The sequence below is a fragment of the Gossypium hirsutum genome, chromosome A04 (genome assembly GCF_007990345.1).
Source record: "Gossypium hirsutum isolate 1008001.06 chromosome A04, Gossypium_hirsutum_v2.1, whole genome shotgun sequence".
NCBI lineage: Eukaryota > Viridiplantae > Streptophyta > Magnoliopsida > Malvales > Malvaceae > Gossypium > Gossypium hirsutum.
In genome coordinates this window covers 23,713,830-23,732,329 of record NC_053427.1, presented here as the reverse complement: position 1 = coordinate 23,732,329, position 18,500 = coordinate 23,713,830, and positions in this window count along the sequence as shown.

Here is an 18,500-nt window from a genome sequence, read left to right as displayed (position 1 = left end):
TTTATGCAATGCACCTACAACCTTTTAATGATGCATGATGCCAATATTCACTGATATGGTTGAAAATTTTGTTGAGGTTTTCATGGATGATTTTTCTATTTTTGGTAACACTTATGATATTTTTTTTGAGTAATTTGGCTAAGGTACTGAAGAGATGAGAAGAGACGAATCTTGACATTAACTAGGAAAAATTCCATTTTATGGCTAAGGAAGGGATTGTCTTAGGGCATAGAATTTTAAAGGAAAGAATTGAAGTAAATAAAGCAAAGGTGGACGTAATTGAAAGATTACTGGCCCCAATGAATGTGAAAGGAGTCAGAAGTTTCTTAGGCCATGCCAGTTTTTATCGAAGGTTAATAAAAGATTTTTTTTTAATTTCTAAACTATTGTATTTGTTGTTAGAGAAAGATGCAGTGTTTGATTTTAACAAAGCATGTTTAGAATCTTTTGAAGAACTAAAAAAAGGTTAATCTCAGCTCCAATAAGCATTACACCTAATTGGAGCACACATTTTGAGTTGATGTGCAATGCAAGTGATTATGATGTTGGAGCTGTGATGGGTTAAAGAAAAAATAAAGTGTTTCACCCAATTTACTATGGAAGTAGAACCTTGACGGGAGCCCAACTCAATTATACAGTAACTGAAAAGGAAATATTTGCTATAGTTTTTGCTTTTGACAAATTCCACTCATATCTTATAGGTACCAAAGTTACAGTATTTACTGACCATGCGACCATTAAATACTTGCTTACGAAGAAAGATACGAAACCGAGGTTAATTCGTTGGATACTTTTACTCCAAGAATTTCACCTTGAGATCCAAGATAGAAAAGATGTTGAAAATCAAGTAGCTGATCATCTGTCGAGGTCGGAGCAGGATGAGGTAAGTCGATCACATGTGTCTATCAACAAGAATTTCCCAGATGAGCACTTATTTGAGGTGAGTCAAATTCATGAAGCACCTTGGTTTGCTGATTTTGCAAATTATCTTGCATGTGGAATAATTCCTCAAGAAATGACATACCAACAAAGGAAGAAATTCCTTCATGATAGTCGGTATTATTTTTGGGAGGACTATTCTTATTTAAATAGTGTGCACATAATATAATCCGAAAGTGTGTAGTTGAAAGTGAGATTGCTGATATCTTATATCATTTCCATTCATCTCCAAGTGGGGGACACTTTGGTGGTGCACATACTGCAGCAAAGATTTTGCAAGCAGGTTTCTTTTGGCCTACACTATTTAAAGATTCTTATGTTTATGTGAAGAACTGCGATAATTGTCAAAGAACCGAAAATATATCATGGAGGAATGAAATGCCCTTAACAAATATTTTGGAGATTGAATTATTCGATGTATGGGGCATTGACTTCTTAGGACCATCTACTTCTTTGTATGGAAACAAATACATCTTAGTTGCTTTGGACTATGTATCCAAGTGGGCTGAAGCTGAAGCATACCTTACAAATGATGCTAAGGTAGTCATGTGATTCCTACATAAGCATGCGTTTACAGGATTTGGGACACCAAGAGCTATTATTAGTGATGAAGGTTCTCACTTTGTGAATAAATGGCTTAAGTGGTTGCTTGAAAAATATGATGTGAAGCATAAGATTGCTACTACCTATGACCCTCAATCTAATAGGCAAGTTGAAAGAGTGAACCGTGAAATCAAAAGTATCCTTGAAAAGGTAGTACGCCCTAGCAGGAAAAATTAGTCTCAAAGGCTGGATGATGCATTATGGGCCTATCGAATAGCATTTAAGACACCGTTAGGAAAGACACCTTATCGGTTGGTTTTTGGAAAGGCATGTCATTTGCCATTAGAGTTGGAGAATAGAGCTGTAATAGCCCAATTTTGGGCCTAGTCAGAACAGTGGTTTCGAGACCACTAATCCAAGGTTAGAGAAAGTATTTTATTATTATTTTAAGATTATAACATGTTTATATTAGTGCAAGAAAAATTTGGTGAACTAATTTTAGCGTTGATAAGCTTAATTACTCAAAAGGACTAAATCGCATAAAGTGCAAAAGTCCTATTTTGATAGCTAAAGGTGTCAAATAGCTAAAGAACCTAAATTGGAGGTCTTTAAAAGGCTATTAGACCCTTTAGAATAGCATGGCTCACCATAGGAGACAAAGGTGGTCAAAAGTAAAAAATTTGGTGAAATTAGGTGTTGAAATTAAATAAAATAAAACAAATAGTAAAAGTTGTCATTTTTTTCATCTCTCTCTTTCTTCTCCATCGATTTTTCTCCAACAAAATGGCCATGGAAGCTTGAAAAATTTTTAGCAACTAAAAGCCTTGGCAAATCAAGAATTACAAAATCTGGGCCTAAATCGGGGAAAAGCGAAGCAAGTGGACTAAGCCGAACTAGCCGTCTACATTTTGTATTCTGAGGTAAGTTGTATGTAAATAATAGAGCTACATTGTTATTATATTTTCTTGAATTGAGATATCATGAATTACTTGTTTGCGAAAATAATCGTGTATGATGAATATTGAGATAGTAGGACTCCCGTTTGAACCTTAGGAAATAAATCAGATATCTAGGCCATGACATTTAGAATGTTTGTGTGCTAGTGTAAGACATGTTTGGGACATGCATCGGCCACATTATGAGAGCCAGTGTAAGGCCATGTCTGGGACATGACATTGACATTGAGACTAGCACTAGTGTAAGACATGTCTGAGACATGCATCAACCTGTTAATGTAAGCCAGTGTAAGACATGTCTGGGACATGCATCGGCTACATGATGTGTCAGTATAAGACCATGTCTGGGACATTGCATCGGCATGGATATATGGGAGTCAGTGTAAGACCATGTCTGGGACATGGCATCGACTTAACGTGGAGCCAATGTAAGACCATGTCTGGGACATGGCATCGACATTATACCCTATGTTTGAGGCGTAGTGAATATTTGATAGAGTTCCAAATAGTTCAACAGTGAGAGTTACAGTTTAAGTTAAACGAGAAAAGTATAACCATGTTGCGAGTGATACAAGTACCTAAATGAAATGCATGAGATGTGAGCTTAGTATATGCTATGTCAATTGTGTTGGATAGTCACGAATAAGTTGTGCTTATGCCTATTTTAGTGTTATGAGCATGATGATGAATGGCAAATGTAACACCCCTAACTCGTATCCATTGTCAGAATAGGTTAAGAGGCATTACTATACTCATAACACAGTTCAAAACAACCAAACATCAAATATAATCTCAATAAAGTAAATGTCATTCAATCACAATCAATATTCACATAAAATTTAATGTACAATGCTTAAAAATACATTCGAACCAAATTGATATCATATAAAAGTTTCAGAACTTATAAAAGAATTTTCAGCTTTTAAAAGGTCACACGCTAGTGTGAACAGGCCGTGTGTCTCACACAGGCACCAGACACACCCATGTAGTTTAGCCGTGCCAAAACAGAGCATACATACTAACTTTCACCAACGACCAATAGACATGCCCATGTGCTATGTCCGTGTGATACTTAGCTAGCTACTGACTTAAACCTACGGCCATATGACACGCCCATGTGTCTTAGCCATGTGATCTTAAGAGGTTACTGCTTTGCATACACGACCACAAGGCACGCTCGTGTTCCCTCGCCGTGTGGCATAATACAGGCTTGGTTTAAGCCAATTTGCCACCCCTTTTTGGGTCATACTTAGAAGCAATATTAAACAACATTCATGCCACAAATTTTAGCCAATTCCATGCTCAAAACATGCTTCACTATAACTAAATCATCATCATTCAATAACCTATTCAAATCCAAACCAAAACACATTAGAAATCTTAATAACATGCCAAAATACTTATTTCACAGCTCACTTATGGCACCTTCTAACTCATGCTTAATCTTACCATTTTCTCCACTTGGTATATTTCAAAATAACCACCACATACAAGGCCATATAACCATTACAAGAATACACAATTTAACATCACAAACTATCACCAAAACTAAACACAAACATACCATTTGTTAGCCAACTCTCATGGCATAATATATATACATATCAAAGCTTAAATACATAAACATTCTAGCCCAAACATGCCATACTTAAAAATATTTACATTTTCAAATGTACCAAAATGAGTTCGATAGTATGGTGATGATCCTTGATAGTCCCCGAGCTTGTGGTAGCTTCGATATCTATAAAAAAATTCAAACATACACATAAAGTAAGCTTTCAAAATCTTAGTAAGCTCATACTAAAATCATCAACAATATATAAAATATAAATCATCAACATTTAAGTATTTATGATTTCTCAATTCATCTATCCAATCTATACCAAATCAATCCATGAGTTCTTACCTATTCAATGAGCTTTATAAATATAATGTCATCTACCACATAGGCATCATACTTACCGAAACATTTTCATATTCATTCATTTTCAATCTCACCTCTTGTTTGAATACTTTATCACTTTCCAAGTATCGCCACTGCTTTAAACATTCGCACAGTTAGTGCTTAAAGGTTAGCCAATGCTAGAAAGATTTTCGTACACTTAGTGCTAACTCAATTAACCAAAACTAAGTTGTTATCGCACACTTAGTGCCTTATATAGCCGAAGCTATCCCAACTCGCACACTTAGTGCCATTTGTAGCTGAAGCTTTATTAAACACACTTGTGCCAAACACTTTCGATTCATCATCATATACATCCAGCTCAATTATTTACAAATCTATGCATAATCAAAATAGCAACATGAACTTATAAGATCATGTTCTACGTATGAACTTGCCTCGTACTCGAAGTTGTCAACTTGAACGTTTATTCTACAATCTTCGACTTCCCTCAGTCTAAATCTGAATTCCTCTTTTCTTGATCATTATGTATTCAAAATTAACCCTTTTATTCACCAAATTATTCAAAACAATCCATATACACACAATTAGGGCATTTTGCAAATTGCCCTCACATTTTCACATGGCGACACTTTAGTCCCTGATTCATTCTTCTAGTACTCATACTAGTCCACACATATCAATTATTACACATTTTAGTCCCTCAAAATAATATTTTCACAATTTAGCCCAAATTACTCAATTTCATCAAAAATCCAAAAGCAAAACATTTAAACCCAACATCAAGCTTCCATAATTTATTAACTGACATCACAAAGTTCATAGTTTCATCAATGGCACATTTCAAAATCATCACCAAAATCAAAAATTGAAGCATGGGCTCGATAGTATACGAAGCAACGATTACAGAAACGTAGAAATTATCAAAAACCAAAACCAAAACATACCTCAATTAAGCTTTAAACTTTTTGAACCCTAAAACTCTTTTTCTTTTCTTTTTTCTACAATTTTTTACACAAAAACAACATATAATGCCTATTTGAATGTTTTATTTTAACATATATTAACTTATTAAACATTTTACTATTATAACCTTTATTAAACTATTATAAAATCACATAACAGATGTTTATTAATGTCCATTCAAACTTCCAATGGTCAAGTAACAGCATAAGGACGTCTCATTTAATAAGCCAAGTCAAATAAGCACTTTTAACATCTAGCACATAGCTTTTACCTTTTACGCAATTAGGTCCTTTTTGCAAATTAAGCACACAAACAGTTAAATTTTCATACGAGACTTTCACACATGCTCACTCACATGCAATAGGAATGGAAAATAATATTAAAATATTTTTCCAACTCGAATATGTGGTCCCAAAACCACTATTCCCACTAGGGTCAAAACTAGACTGTTACAGTTAAGATGTCGCTATATTTATTTTCATGCAACTTACTAAGCTTCATGCTTACCCTATTTCTTTCCATTTTCTTATAGTGCCACCATAGTAGTTCAAAGATCATCTCTACATCGGAGAAACCAGTCACACTATCAACGGAAGCACTTGGTATAGTTAGATCTTTTATTTTGATTATGGCATGTATAAGACCCTGACTTTTGAGTTTTGTGTCTTTGTTAATTGGCCAAATGTGTTGGCTTACTTTAGCTTTTGATTCATTTTGTATAAGGCCATGGAAAGATGACTAATATTGAAAGTTATTATGTGAATGTAAGTTAATCTTACATGAATGTGAAATTGTTGGAATGGTTGAATATATGTAATGCATATAGGTCTTGATTATGGTTGTATGGTTGTGAAAATCACATTAAGTTAAACCTTGATATGTTGGTTGTTGTTATGTTGTGTTTTAGGGTGGGAAAAGGGCTTGGTAGATAGCCCTATATTGTCCACATGGGTAGACACACGGGCGTGTATCTAGGCTGTGTGTGACACACGTTCAGCCCCATGGGCATGATGTTCGGTCGTGTGTCCCCTGCACGTAAAGTTTGCAAGTCAGTATGAATGGTAGTAAACACACGAGCAGAGACACAACCGTGTGTCTCAGCCGTGTGAAGGACACGGCCTACCACACGGGCATGTGCCTTGGCCTTGTGATCCTTAAGAATTGCTGATGTCAGAAACAAAATGTCTAGGTTTTTGCACACGGGATAAGACACGGGCGTGTCATAGCTGTGTGAGGGACACAGGCATGTCCCAGATCATGTGAAAACCTCTGTAGGTTCGAATTTGAAGTTAATTCCACATGGGTAAAGGACATTGGCATGCCCCTATATGCTTAGGCTGTGTGAGCCACACGGGCCAACAGCACGACCATGTTGAATTAGTCACACGGGCCTGTGCCCCTGTGTCTAGTGTTATTTTTTAGAGTTTGTTAGAAGACCCGATGGGTTTTTATATGAATGTTTGCAGACTCATAGGCCATATTGAAGAAGTTTAGAAAAATTTTTAAATTTGACCAGATCATGTTGATTTAAAAACGTAGGAATGCAAGTGTTTAAGGTAGGTAATGCTTCGTATTCTATCCCAGCGTAGGGTACGGGTGTGGGGTGTTACAAGATCTCACTAGGCTTTGAAGAAGTTGAATTTTGATCTTAAGCAAGCCGGTGAGAGAAGGATGTTACAACTGGATTAGTTGGAATAGTTGAGGTTGTTTTCTTATGAGAACGCCAAAATATGTAAAGAAAGGTAAAAAAGATCGCATGATAGTCATATACGACCTCGTCAGTTTAAAGAATGCCAAAAGGTTTTGTTGTTTAATTCAAGGCTGAATTTATTCCCTGAGAAGCTGAAATCCCGATGAAAAGGACCTTATACCATCTATCAAGTTTATCCTTATGGAGCTATTGAATTATACAACAATTACGGAGGTACGTTTAAAGTTAGTGGTTAACGTCTCAAGCATTATTGGGATGGTGACGTTGAGAGAGTTGAAACCTCATTCAAATTAACAGACCCTTGATTTTTAATGAACTCATTTTGTAAATAAATAAATAATTAGAATTTCTTTTCTTAATTTAGTACATTTAATTAATTCTATCTAAGGAGATTGGAACTTAAGCGGACTGCTGTGACCCCTCCAACAATTCCTGGAAATTAATTTAATGTAATTGGTTAAGAAGAAATTTTCTAATTAAGATTTAAAATGTTTTTTTTCTAGTTTAATTTAAAATTTTTATATTAATAAAGGGGGTCAAATTTGGCCCAAGTACTAATCAGTTTCTCTTTGTTGAATAAGTTTGTAAATACAGTCTGAATTTGAGGCCCAAGACAGTAGATAGAAGGGAAAAATCCACACCAATTGCTGCCACTTCCATTCCTTGCCACCCTAGAAACCTTAAATTTTTGCTACATGTTGCCTTAGTTTTCCCTATATAAACCCTTATTCATTCTACTAATTTTTGCTACATGTTGCCCTAGTTTTCCCTATATAAACCTTTATTCATTCTACTAATTTTTATATCCTTTAAAGCAATTTGCTTAACCCTAAAAACCCCTAAACTTCCTTCTTGCACCGCTAGTCTAAAATCCCAAAAGAAACCCCTAGTCCATTTCTTTTCTTTTATCGAAAACTCCTAGTAGCGTCGCAAGAGAATCACCGGAGCATCAACGTCGCTGTCGCACCTAATCGCTATCGCCACTGCACACCGCCATTGCCGCCACAGATTACCTTCACTGTCGCAACCTCTCCCCCTCGCAAGGTTTCCTGAAGCAAATCCTACCCACTTACTAATTTCTCTTCTCCCCCTATAAGCAGAACTTTTCCAAATTTTTGGGAAAATACCATATCTCGCAAAAGAACTAGATTGTTGAAGACTACTGTAACACCCCTTACCCGTACCCGAGGCCGGGATAAGGTACGAGGCGTTATCGGACAAACATACAAACATTAAACTAAAATACGGGCCATAAAATTTCATTCATATCTCAGAACGTTCATTCACTTACACATAGTCCCTTATTTGAGTCTATGAAGCCCAAAACATACTTTAGAAAGGGTTTGGGACTAAATCGAGAACTTACGAAAATCTTGGAAATTTCATGCTTTAAGGCTCCATACGCCCGAGTCCTAAAGTCGTGTTCCATACATGGCTGAGACACATGGTCGTGTCTCTTCCTGTGTGGAATATACCTAGGCTATTTTTCAAGCTTTGGTCAACCTTAATCTCTTACACACTTATACAAAATCAAAAGCATATAACATGGTATTCATTTAATGATTAAATATTCTCAATTAAACCACAAACATAGCATTTGTATGTCATCATACATGTGTCTCTCATACTCATTTTACCTTGTTTATTATAGTACCACTTATACATTTATACCAAGATTATCATCTTACAAAATATCTTCAGCTTAATCATCAAGCATTCATATTTAAAACTAGATCATATCTTTATAAAATACCACAATTCAGATATGCAAAATAACATGTTTGCCTGAAACATTTCAATTCAACTCCATACCCAACAAGCATTACATTTAGACTAGTCATATATATATATACATGTCATGATACATATCATTCTCTTTCTGTTTTCTTATAAACACATATCATTTATTTCATTATATCAATATTTCATATACCATAGTTTCCATGTATTCCACATATATTTATTTTCCTCCTCCTCCTCTCCATTCCACATCCTTAATGTATATAGCATTCTTGTAAGTACGATTTCACAATTTACTAATAAATGCTCACATCAAACTGTCCACACGTGTCATAGTCACTTACTTATTTATAATTTGACCTAAAGAGCTCCAAATTAAGACCCGTAAATTTCCCCTAAAACTAGAATCACATATCTTTCCGCCATAAAATTTTCATAATTTTTGGTTTAGCCAATTAGTACAGTTTATTCATTAAAATTTCCCCTGTTTCACTTTCTGACAGTTCTGACCTCTCTTCACTAAAAATTAATTATCTCACAGTACAGAACTCGGATAGTGTTCTTGTTGATTTATCTTGAAAATAGACTCATTATGGATTTTAAAAATATAAGTTTAAGCCTCTAATTATTTTTATCCAAAATTTTGTGATTTTCCAAATTCAGAATAGGGGATCACGTAATCATTCTAAACCAGTCTCAGAAAAACATAAATATCACAAAATATAGAACTTATTTTCTTGATATGTTTCTTTTATATGAAAATAGACTTATTAATATTTAATTTGATATCTCATTCATTCTATGATTCAATTTATACTATTTTTGGTGATTTTTCAAAATCACATCACTGCTACTGTCCAAAACACTTTTATTGCTAATTTACTCTTTCACACTTTCTTTGTATTAACCTCATTTTAAGATACATATCACAAATCATTTTCACCACATTTCATACATCAAAAGTATAGGCCCATGATCACAAGGTCACTATAAAATCATTCTCATGTATAACTTACTTGTTTATAACCTCACCACATCCTGGTCACTTAATGAACACATCATTCACATAATCAAGTTCCTGCACTTATTCATCACAAAACTCACAAAGCAATACATAGAGAGTCTCCTGTTGAACACTTCGAATCAATCCTCGGTACTTGGTGGTTTCAGCACATAGCTCCACCCATCATATAGTTCGGCTCTCTTGTACACATGGTGAACAGTCAGTACCACCCATATGACCTAGCCAATTTATCTCGTAGCTCTCTTGTCTACATGGTGTCCTTCACCTGGAACCACACATGCGACCTAGCTACATATATCCCCTAGCTCTCTTGTCTACATGGTGTACACATAGTATCACCCATGCGACCTAGCTACATCATAATGTCTTGTAGCTCTCTTGTACACATGATGTGCACTCAGCACCATACATGTGACCTAGCTACATACTATCTATATCATCCAATATTTCCAAAGGTTCAACCGGGATTTCTCTCTCTTTTCCAACAATTTCACCAATCAAGTAATTATCCACAAACATATTTCCAATATTATTATAAAATATCATAATACAAGTAATATTGATGTATTACTTACATATAAACTTACATCTCATTTAATATCAAGGCAATAACATTAAATTACACATGGCCTAATTAAAAATCATATGAACTTACAATTTCCCATAATATCCATAATCATAGAAATCACATTTATGTATGATAATTCAATGCACTTCATGTACCATAGACATATTTTTAAATCAATTCATAAACTTGGCACCATAATCATTTAATTTAATATAATTCAATTAATTCACTAAATTTAACTTTCAAATATAAATTACAGCGTTATTGCTGTATTATTATCATACCAACTTACATACTTTCAACACCTCGAAAATCATAATGAATATATCAATTTTACACTGAAACATGCATAAATTAATGCTTATTATACATATGAACTTACCTCGATACTAAAACAGCCATTTTACAAACTTTTCTAATTTTTTATTTTTCTCTCATTCTAGGTTCAAATCTCATTTTTCGAGATCTAAAACATCATATTTTACTTATTTAATTAATGTACTATTCAAAACAGTCCTTAACTCAAACTTTGGAAAAATTACAAGTTTGCCCCTAAACTTTTGCAAATTTACACTTTTGCCCCTAGGCTCGGGAATTAAACTTCATCCCTTATTCTTATGTTTTATGACATGCTGATCACTTTTCCCTTCTATGGCAACATCAAATTCTCACTCTAACATATACTTATGACTATTAGGTATTTTTACCGATTAAGCCCTTTTACTCGTTTTCACTCAAAACCGAGTAGCACAAGTTGTCTAACATAATTTAAAACCTCATATTCTATTATAAAACAGCAAAATAAACACATTTCAGCTATGGGTATTTTTCCAAATATGAACCCTAGCCTAAATTATTGCTAGAATAAGTTTAATCAAATTACCGGGATTCCAAAAACGTAAAAAACTTGAAAAACGCGGTTATAACGGACTTACTATTGAGCTTGGAAAGCTTGAAAACCCTAGCCATGGCTTTGCCCATGCTAATTTCAGCCTCCATGAGAAAGATGAGTCAATTTTGGCTTTATTTTCCCTTTTTATTTCTTTTAATTACCAAATGACCAAAATGCCCTTACTAAACTTTCAAAAATTCCATCTATGTCCAATTTTTGTCCATCAGTTAGAAATTGGTAAAATTTCTATTTAAGACCTCCTAATTAATATTTCAAAGCAATTTCATACTAGAAACTTCTAGAATGCAAGTTTTGCAACTTATTCAATTTAGTCCCTAACTTCAAATTGAGCACTTTATGCATAGAATTTCTTCACAAAGTTTTCACACAATCATGAAATCATATCATAGAGCTTAAAATAATCATAAAATAATTATTTCTATCTCAAATTTTGTGGTCCCAAAACCTCTGTTCCAACTAGACCCAATTTTGGGCTATTACAACTACTAATGAAAACCCGATTATGATCGATGAAGAAGTAAAAGAGAGATTTGATTCAATTTTCAAGCATCAACCTATGATGCCAGAAAAAAGCTTTAACTTGAAGATTTGATGCTTGTTCCTATGCCAATTAGAAAGATAATCAATGCTCTCAAGTGGGAACGATTTTGTGATACTTGTTCACTTCCTTATGATGAATTAGTTCAAGAATTCTATGCAAGTTTGGCGACACAAGATGCTACTGAGGTCATCGTTCGAAAGAAAAAGGTAGCTCTTACTTCTAAGTCCATCAATGATTTGTTTAACTTACCTGAGGTTAAAAAAGATGAGTACTACCCTATGATGAACAATATCAATTGAGATTTTCTTCAACAAGAACTTGATGTTATGACAAATCCGGGATCCCAATGAATTATAAGAAAGTATGAGAGCCATTCTTACCGAAGGAAATACCTAAAACCAGTAGCAAAGGTATGGTTTTATTTTGTTCACTATAGTTTTATGCCTATCTCACATAGTTCACCATCTCGATGGAACGAATGCTCTTGTTATATGCAATCTTGACAGAAAAGCCCATTAATGTTGGGAAAATTACTCTCAAGGAGATTTATAACTGTGCTAAAAAGAAGACAGAAAGTGTTTATTTCCCATCATTAATCACTTCACTTTGCTTAAGGTCCTGTGTTAAAACACAAGCGAATTTGAAGGACCAGTATGTCCAAGGGTGCATTACAAGTCATGATCATGAAAGGTTAGTAGAGAAGGTGCATGAGTTGATTCAAGGTGAGCAAGAAGAACCTATTGAGCTAGGTACTGAGGAGTCAACAAATGAAATTGAAACTGAATCAGTTACAGGTACTAAAGAAGAAGAATCTGATAAGGAACCAAACAGTACTAAACCAGTTGAAGGATCTGAAAACCCTGAACCAAGGGTTGAGCCAGAAGAAGAACCAGTCAAGCTAAGTGTTAAACCTGAATATACAACTCCTGTGCCAACTTCTGCAAGTACTTCAAGGAATTTAGAGTTGTCAATTTGATGGATATGTACAAGTTCATGCATAATCAACAACAAGCTTACTGGAAATATGCAAAAATTATAGATGACTCAATTCAAAATTCTACTAAGAATATCTCTAATACTTTTGTTCCTGAGTTCCTAGATGTTATCTTTGAGACATGGATGGAAGATATTGACAATGCAAGTGGAGATGGAGCTGAAAAAGACAAGGGGAATAAGTCAGAAAAATAAAAGGGGGGATTCTTGTCTTTTTATTTATCTATTTTAGATCTTTAGGAATTTGTTTCTTTAGTAACTAGGATTTAATTTATACAAAATAAAACATAGCAAGTATGAATAAATGCTTCTTTAAAAATAAAAAAGACTAAGTAATGTAGTAATAGGAATGAACATGTCTAGGATTGGATTATGAGGAAAGTCTTGATATTTAAGCAGTCTTAATGGCTCACCTCTCTTTCTTTTCAACCCTACTTGGTGTTCAATTTTCATTCATTACTTTATTCTTGCAATGAGGATATTGTTTCTTTTTAAAGGGGGTAAGGCAAATAAATTGCTCAAACTTTTAAATTTTGTTCAAGTATGTTTCAAATCATTTCTTTCATGAGTATGTTTTAATAAATAAATGTTTAGAGAAATTCTTTGTTAATGTGATCCACATGGCCAAGGCCAATTAGGGTCGTGTGGGCACACGGGCATGTGGACCTATACGGGCAGGATACATGGGTGTGTGGACCCACACAGACAGGCCACATGGGTGTGTGGGCCCATTTAACTGAAAAGTTTTTTAAGGTTGCATGGGTCGCCTAGGTCTACTGTGAACCTACTATGGGGTCAGTAAGCACTACTTGGACCCCTTTATGAGTAAATTGAATGCATGATGTATGTACTGAGCATGATGCTTATATGCATGTATACTGAACTGTATGTGTAACTGTTAATCATGTAATAGCACGCCATTTATTGTATGTTTGCATTGAATTGGGTTGGAATGATGATATATGGAGGAAGTGTACTAAAAGGCTTTTAATCCTAATATCTGGCAGCTCAGCTGCAAATCTACTGATAATGTGCCGCATTCGATACTACTTGGAGTGTAGGGATAGGTGGGAGTTTTTAAACCCCACATGGAGTGTAGGGATGGGTGGAGATGGTGTGTAGAGGCCAGTGGGTAGGACTCTGTAACTTGTTACTATATGCATGACTATTACTATGATAGGCTAAGGCTCTAGTGCATAACTAATACTGAATACTGAAACTGAACTCTGCTAAGGGCCCAAACTGCTACTGGAACTGTAATGGGCTTAGGCCCAGATTGCATACTATTGTTCACTGCTAATTGACTGTATGCATGTTTTTTGTGGGGATTACACACTGAGTTTACGTAAACTCGGCCCTTTCTGTTAAACTATGCAGGTAATCCCCAAACTTAACGGTTCGGCACAGCAGAGGACTCTATGGTGACCACATGTTTATCGCACAGCTTAAACTTCATTTATGGTTTTATTCTTTATTTTTATGGGTTGTTTTGATGTAATTTTGACTTTTAGACTATTTTCTTTTGTTTTGGGTTTAAACTATTTTCATGAGATTTTGAATTGCAACAAAAACTCAGTTTTATTAAAATAAATGTTTTTCCTAAATACGAACATTTTTCTTCAAATATCACGGTTTAAAAACTTCTACTACGAGATATGTTTTTAAACGAATCAGACTAGTGAAGAAATAAGTTTTGAAATTGACAAGAGAAAAATAAAAGCTAATAAGCAGAAACAACTTTAACTTGAATAATTCAATTTTTAAATTCCATTCCATGTGATAGTGCCAGATTCGACCATAATGTCTAGGCCGGGTTTGGGTTGTTACATTTAGTGGTATTAGAGCCTGGTTGCAAAACTCAGCTATGGATTTTGGGTTTCAAAAATTGGTTTTTAAAGGGTTAATCTTGAAATTATTTAAAATGATTTGACTTAGTATGTGGTACACTGAGTCTCCGGTGTTGATCCTGTAAGTATTCTGAAACTGTGATAAGTTTAAACTAAAAATACTGTAGATAGTATATTTTGAAACTACTGTAGATAGTATACTGTGAAAACACTCTAGATAGTGTATACTGAAACTGTAGCAAAACTTATAGAGACTGCGATTTACGAAAATCACTCTGAATTACTAAAACTATTTACATAAAATATCGACTAATAAAATATTTAAATTGTAACTTATTAAAAAAATTCGTAATACTAGATAAATTTGACTAGACATGAGCGCACGGGGTATTTACGGATGAGGTACCAGAGGCCTAGGTAGAGGTCGTAGAGAGGCTCGAGCTGAGTCTTCTTCACTGGGTAATATGCCAAATCTGGACACGAGTGAGACGCCAGTGTCGTCTGCTACTGAAACTGGGTCTTAAGATCACATGGCTGGGGACGACACATTGTCCCAAGCTATGTTAAGGATATTGGAGAGGGTCGCAGGGCTTAATACTAGATCTAGGAGCCGTGGGTTGATTATAGAACGAGTTCGGTCCAATGGAACTGAACATTTTAAGGGTGTCACTGGAGTCGCCGCTAATGTGGCCGAGTACTAGATTGAGGCCACGGAGTGGATTATGGATGACCTAGATCCCACCCCTAAGCAGAAATTGAAGGGTGCGGTCTCTCTGTTATGAGATGAGGCTGATTAATGGTGGCTGACCGTTAGGGAGGGCACTCAACCCGAACGTCTGTCCTGGGAGTTCTTTAAGGCCACCTTCCAAGGGAAATATGTGGGAGCGAGTTAAGTAGACGCTCGTAGGAGAGAGTTTTTGAATCTTACTTAGGGGGATCGATCAGTGGCCGAGTTCCTAAGATTGAGCTGCTATACGCGAGGTATGGTAGCATCAGAGTATGAGAGGTGTGTCCACTTTGAGAATGGCCTTAGAGATAATTTGAGAGTTCTGATAGCTCTACAGAGGGAGTGAGATTTTTTTGTTTTGGTCGAGAATATGAAGATCATCGAGGATGTTAAGCGCACTGAGTGCCAAAACAGAGATAGAGAGAGGGGTAAGAACAAGAAGGATTCGGAGCCCTCGAGTTCTGTACAGAGGCCTATAAAAAAGGCTAGATTTGATGGGCCAGTTAGAGCTGGGCCCCTTGTTATCGTCATTGGACTACAACCATGTGTAGATTGTGGTAGACGCCACCAGGGCGAGTGTTAGAGGAAGACTGGGGCATGTCTAAGGTATGGATATTTGGATCACCGTATTAGGGAGTGTCTATTAAGGGCCGATCAAATGTAAGCTCAGGGTACTGGTATTGCACAGCCATAGAGGGTAGCACAGCAGCCACCGAGAGGCCGTGATCAGGCTAGGGGTGGTAGTGGTATGGGTCATGGACAGAGAGCACCGGGCAGAGGTGTTGGACAGACTGAGACGAGGTAGCTTGCTCTTGTTTATTCTACATGTCACCGAGGGGACAGAGATGCTCTGGATGTTATCACAGGTACATTCTTAATTTATGATGTACCTTATCTTTTATTGATAGACATAAGTTCCACACATTCTTATGTAGCTAGCATTGTGCCAAAAATCTTGGGGATTTTAGTTGAGAATACTTCTAGTGAGGTTACTGTACTGAGTCCGTTGGGGCAGTCTATAAGGGTTAATAAGTTATTCAGAGATGTACTATTGGAGGTTAAGGGGCGATCATTTTGGCCAATTTAATGGAGCTTCCATTTGGAGAGTTCAATCTGATTCTGGGGATGGACTGGTTGGTCAAGAATTGTGTAAGCTTGGATTGTGCGGCTAAGAGGATCGTCTTGAGAACTGAGGAGAATGATGAGGTAGTCGTGATTGGAGAACGCCAGAACCATCTATCTAACGTGATTTCTGCACTTGTAGCTGAGAAACTAGTTCATAAGGGATGTGAGGCGTAGTTGGCCTATGTAAGTGTTTCCGCTTCTGGGGACTCTACTTAGACGTCTTCCCTGAGGAGCTACTGGTTTACCTCTGAATTGGGAAGTAGAGTTTGGGATTGAGCTTTTCCATGGTACAGCTCTAGTGTCTATCGTTCCCTATCGAATGGCACCAAAAGAGCTTACGGAGCTTAAGACTCAGATTTAGGAGTTGTTGGATTATGGGTTCATTCACCCTAATATGTCTCCGTAGGGAGCATTGGTACTGTTTGTTAAGAAGAAGGATGGATCCATGAGGATGTTTATTAACTACCGGCAATTGAATAAGCTGACTATCAAGAACAAGTATCCGTTATTGAGGATCGATGACCTGTTTGACCAGTTTCAAGGAGCTTCGATATTCTCTAAGATTGATCTCCGTTCTGGGTACCATTAGTTGAGGGTTAAAGAGGCTGACGTACATAAGACGACGTTTAGGACTCGATATGGTCACTACGAGTTCCTAGTGATGCCATTTGGACTGAATGCATCGACAGCTTTAATGGATCTGATGAATCGAGTATTTAAGCCCTATCTAGACCAATTTGTGGTGGTGTTCATCGATGATATATTGGTTTATTTGAGAATCGAGGATGAGCATGACGAGCACCTTAGGATTGTTCTTCAGATTTCTAAGGAAAAGAAACTCTATGCTAAGTTCAACAAGTGCAAATTCTAGTTTCATGAAGTTACTTTTCTAGGTCATGTGGTTTCTACTGAGGGGATTCAAGTGGATCCTTTAAAGATTGAGGCTATATTGGATTGGAAGAAGCCTAAGAATGTGTCTGAGATCCACAGTTTTCTGGGGTTGGTAGGTTATTACCGAAGGTTTGTGAAAGGTTTCTTACTGATTGCAGTAGCCTTAACTAAGCTACTACGTAAGGGTGTACTGTTTGTCTAGACTGATGCACAGCAAGAGAGCTTCGAGAAGCTCAAGACTGTACTGACTGAGGCTCTTGTTCTGATACAGCCTGAACTTAGAAAGGAATTCACGGTTTATAGTGATACATCACATGTCGGTTTGGGATGTGTGTTGATGCAGGATGGTAAGATGGTAGCATATGCGTCACGTTAGCTTAAGAAGCATGATGTGAACTACCCGATGCACGATTTGGAATTGACCGCCGTAGTTTTTGCTCTGAAAATCTGGAGGCACTATCTGTATGGTGAGCAGTGTGTCATCTACACTGATCACAACAGCCGTAAGTACCTCCTTACTAAGAAGGAGCTGAATCTTAGGTAGCATAGATGGGTTGAGCTGCTTAAGGATTACGACTGTACCATTGAGTACCATCCTGGTAAGGCCAATGTTGTGGCTGATGCATTGAGCTGTAGGGTTATGATAGATTTGTGAGCGATGTTCGCTCGACTTAGCTTGTTCGAAAATGGGAGTTTGTTGGCTTAGCTACAAGTCAAACCAACTTGGATCGAGTAGATTAAGGTAAACAACTGAAGGATGAGTCTTTGGGTCTTCGGTTCTGATAGATTGAGTGGTAGCACTACAGATTTTGGGTTGAACTCTGAGGGTGTATTGTGTTTCTGAGGCCGAATATATGTACCGAATGATTCTGATTTGAGATCGTCTATACTAAGAGAGGCATATAGTAGCCTTTACGCTATGCACCCTGGTGGGAATAAGATGTACTGAGATTTTTGAGTGTTGTATTGGTGGCCAGGATTGAAGCAAGAGGTTACTGATTTTGTGGCTAGATATCTGGCATGCCAGCAGGTTAAAGCTGAGCATTAGCTGCCTCCGGGGTTGCTGTAGTTGGTTAAGATTCTGTTATGGAAATGGGAGCGAGTAACAATGGA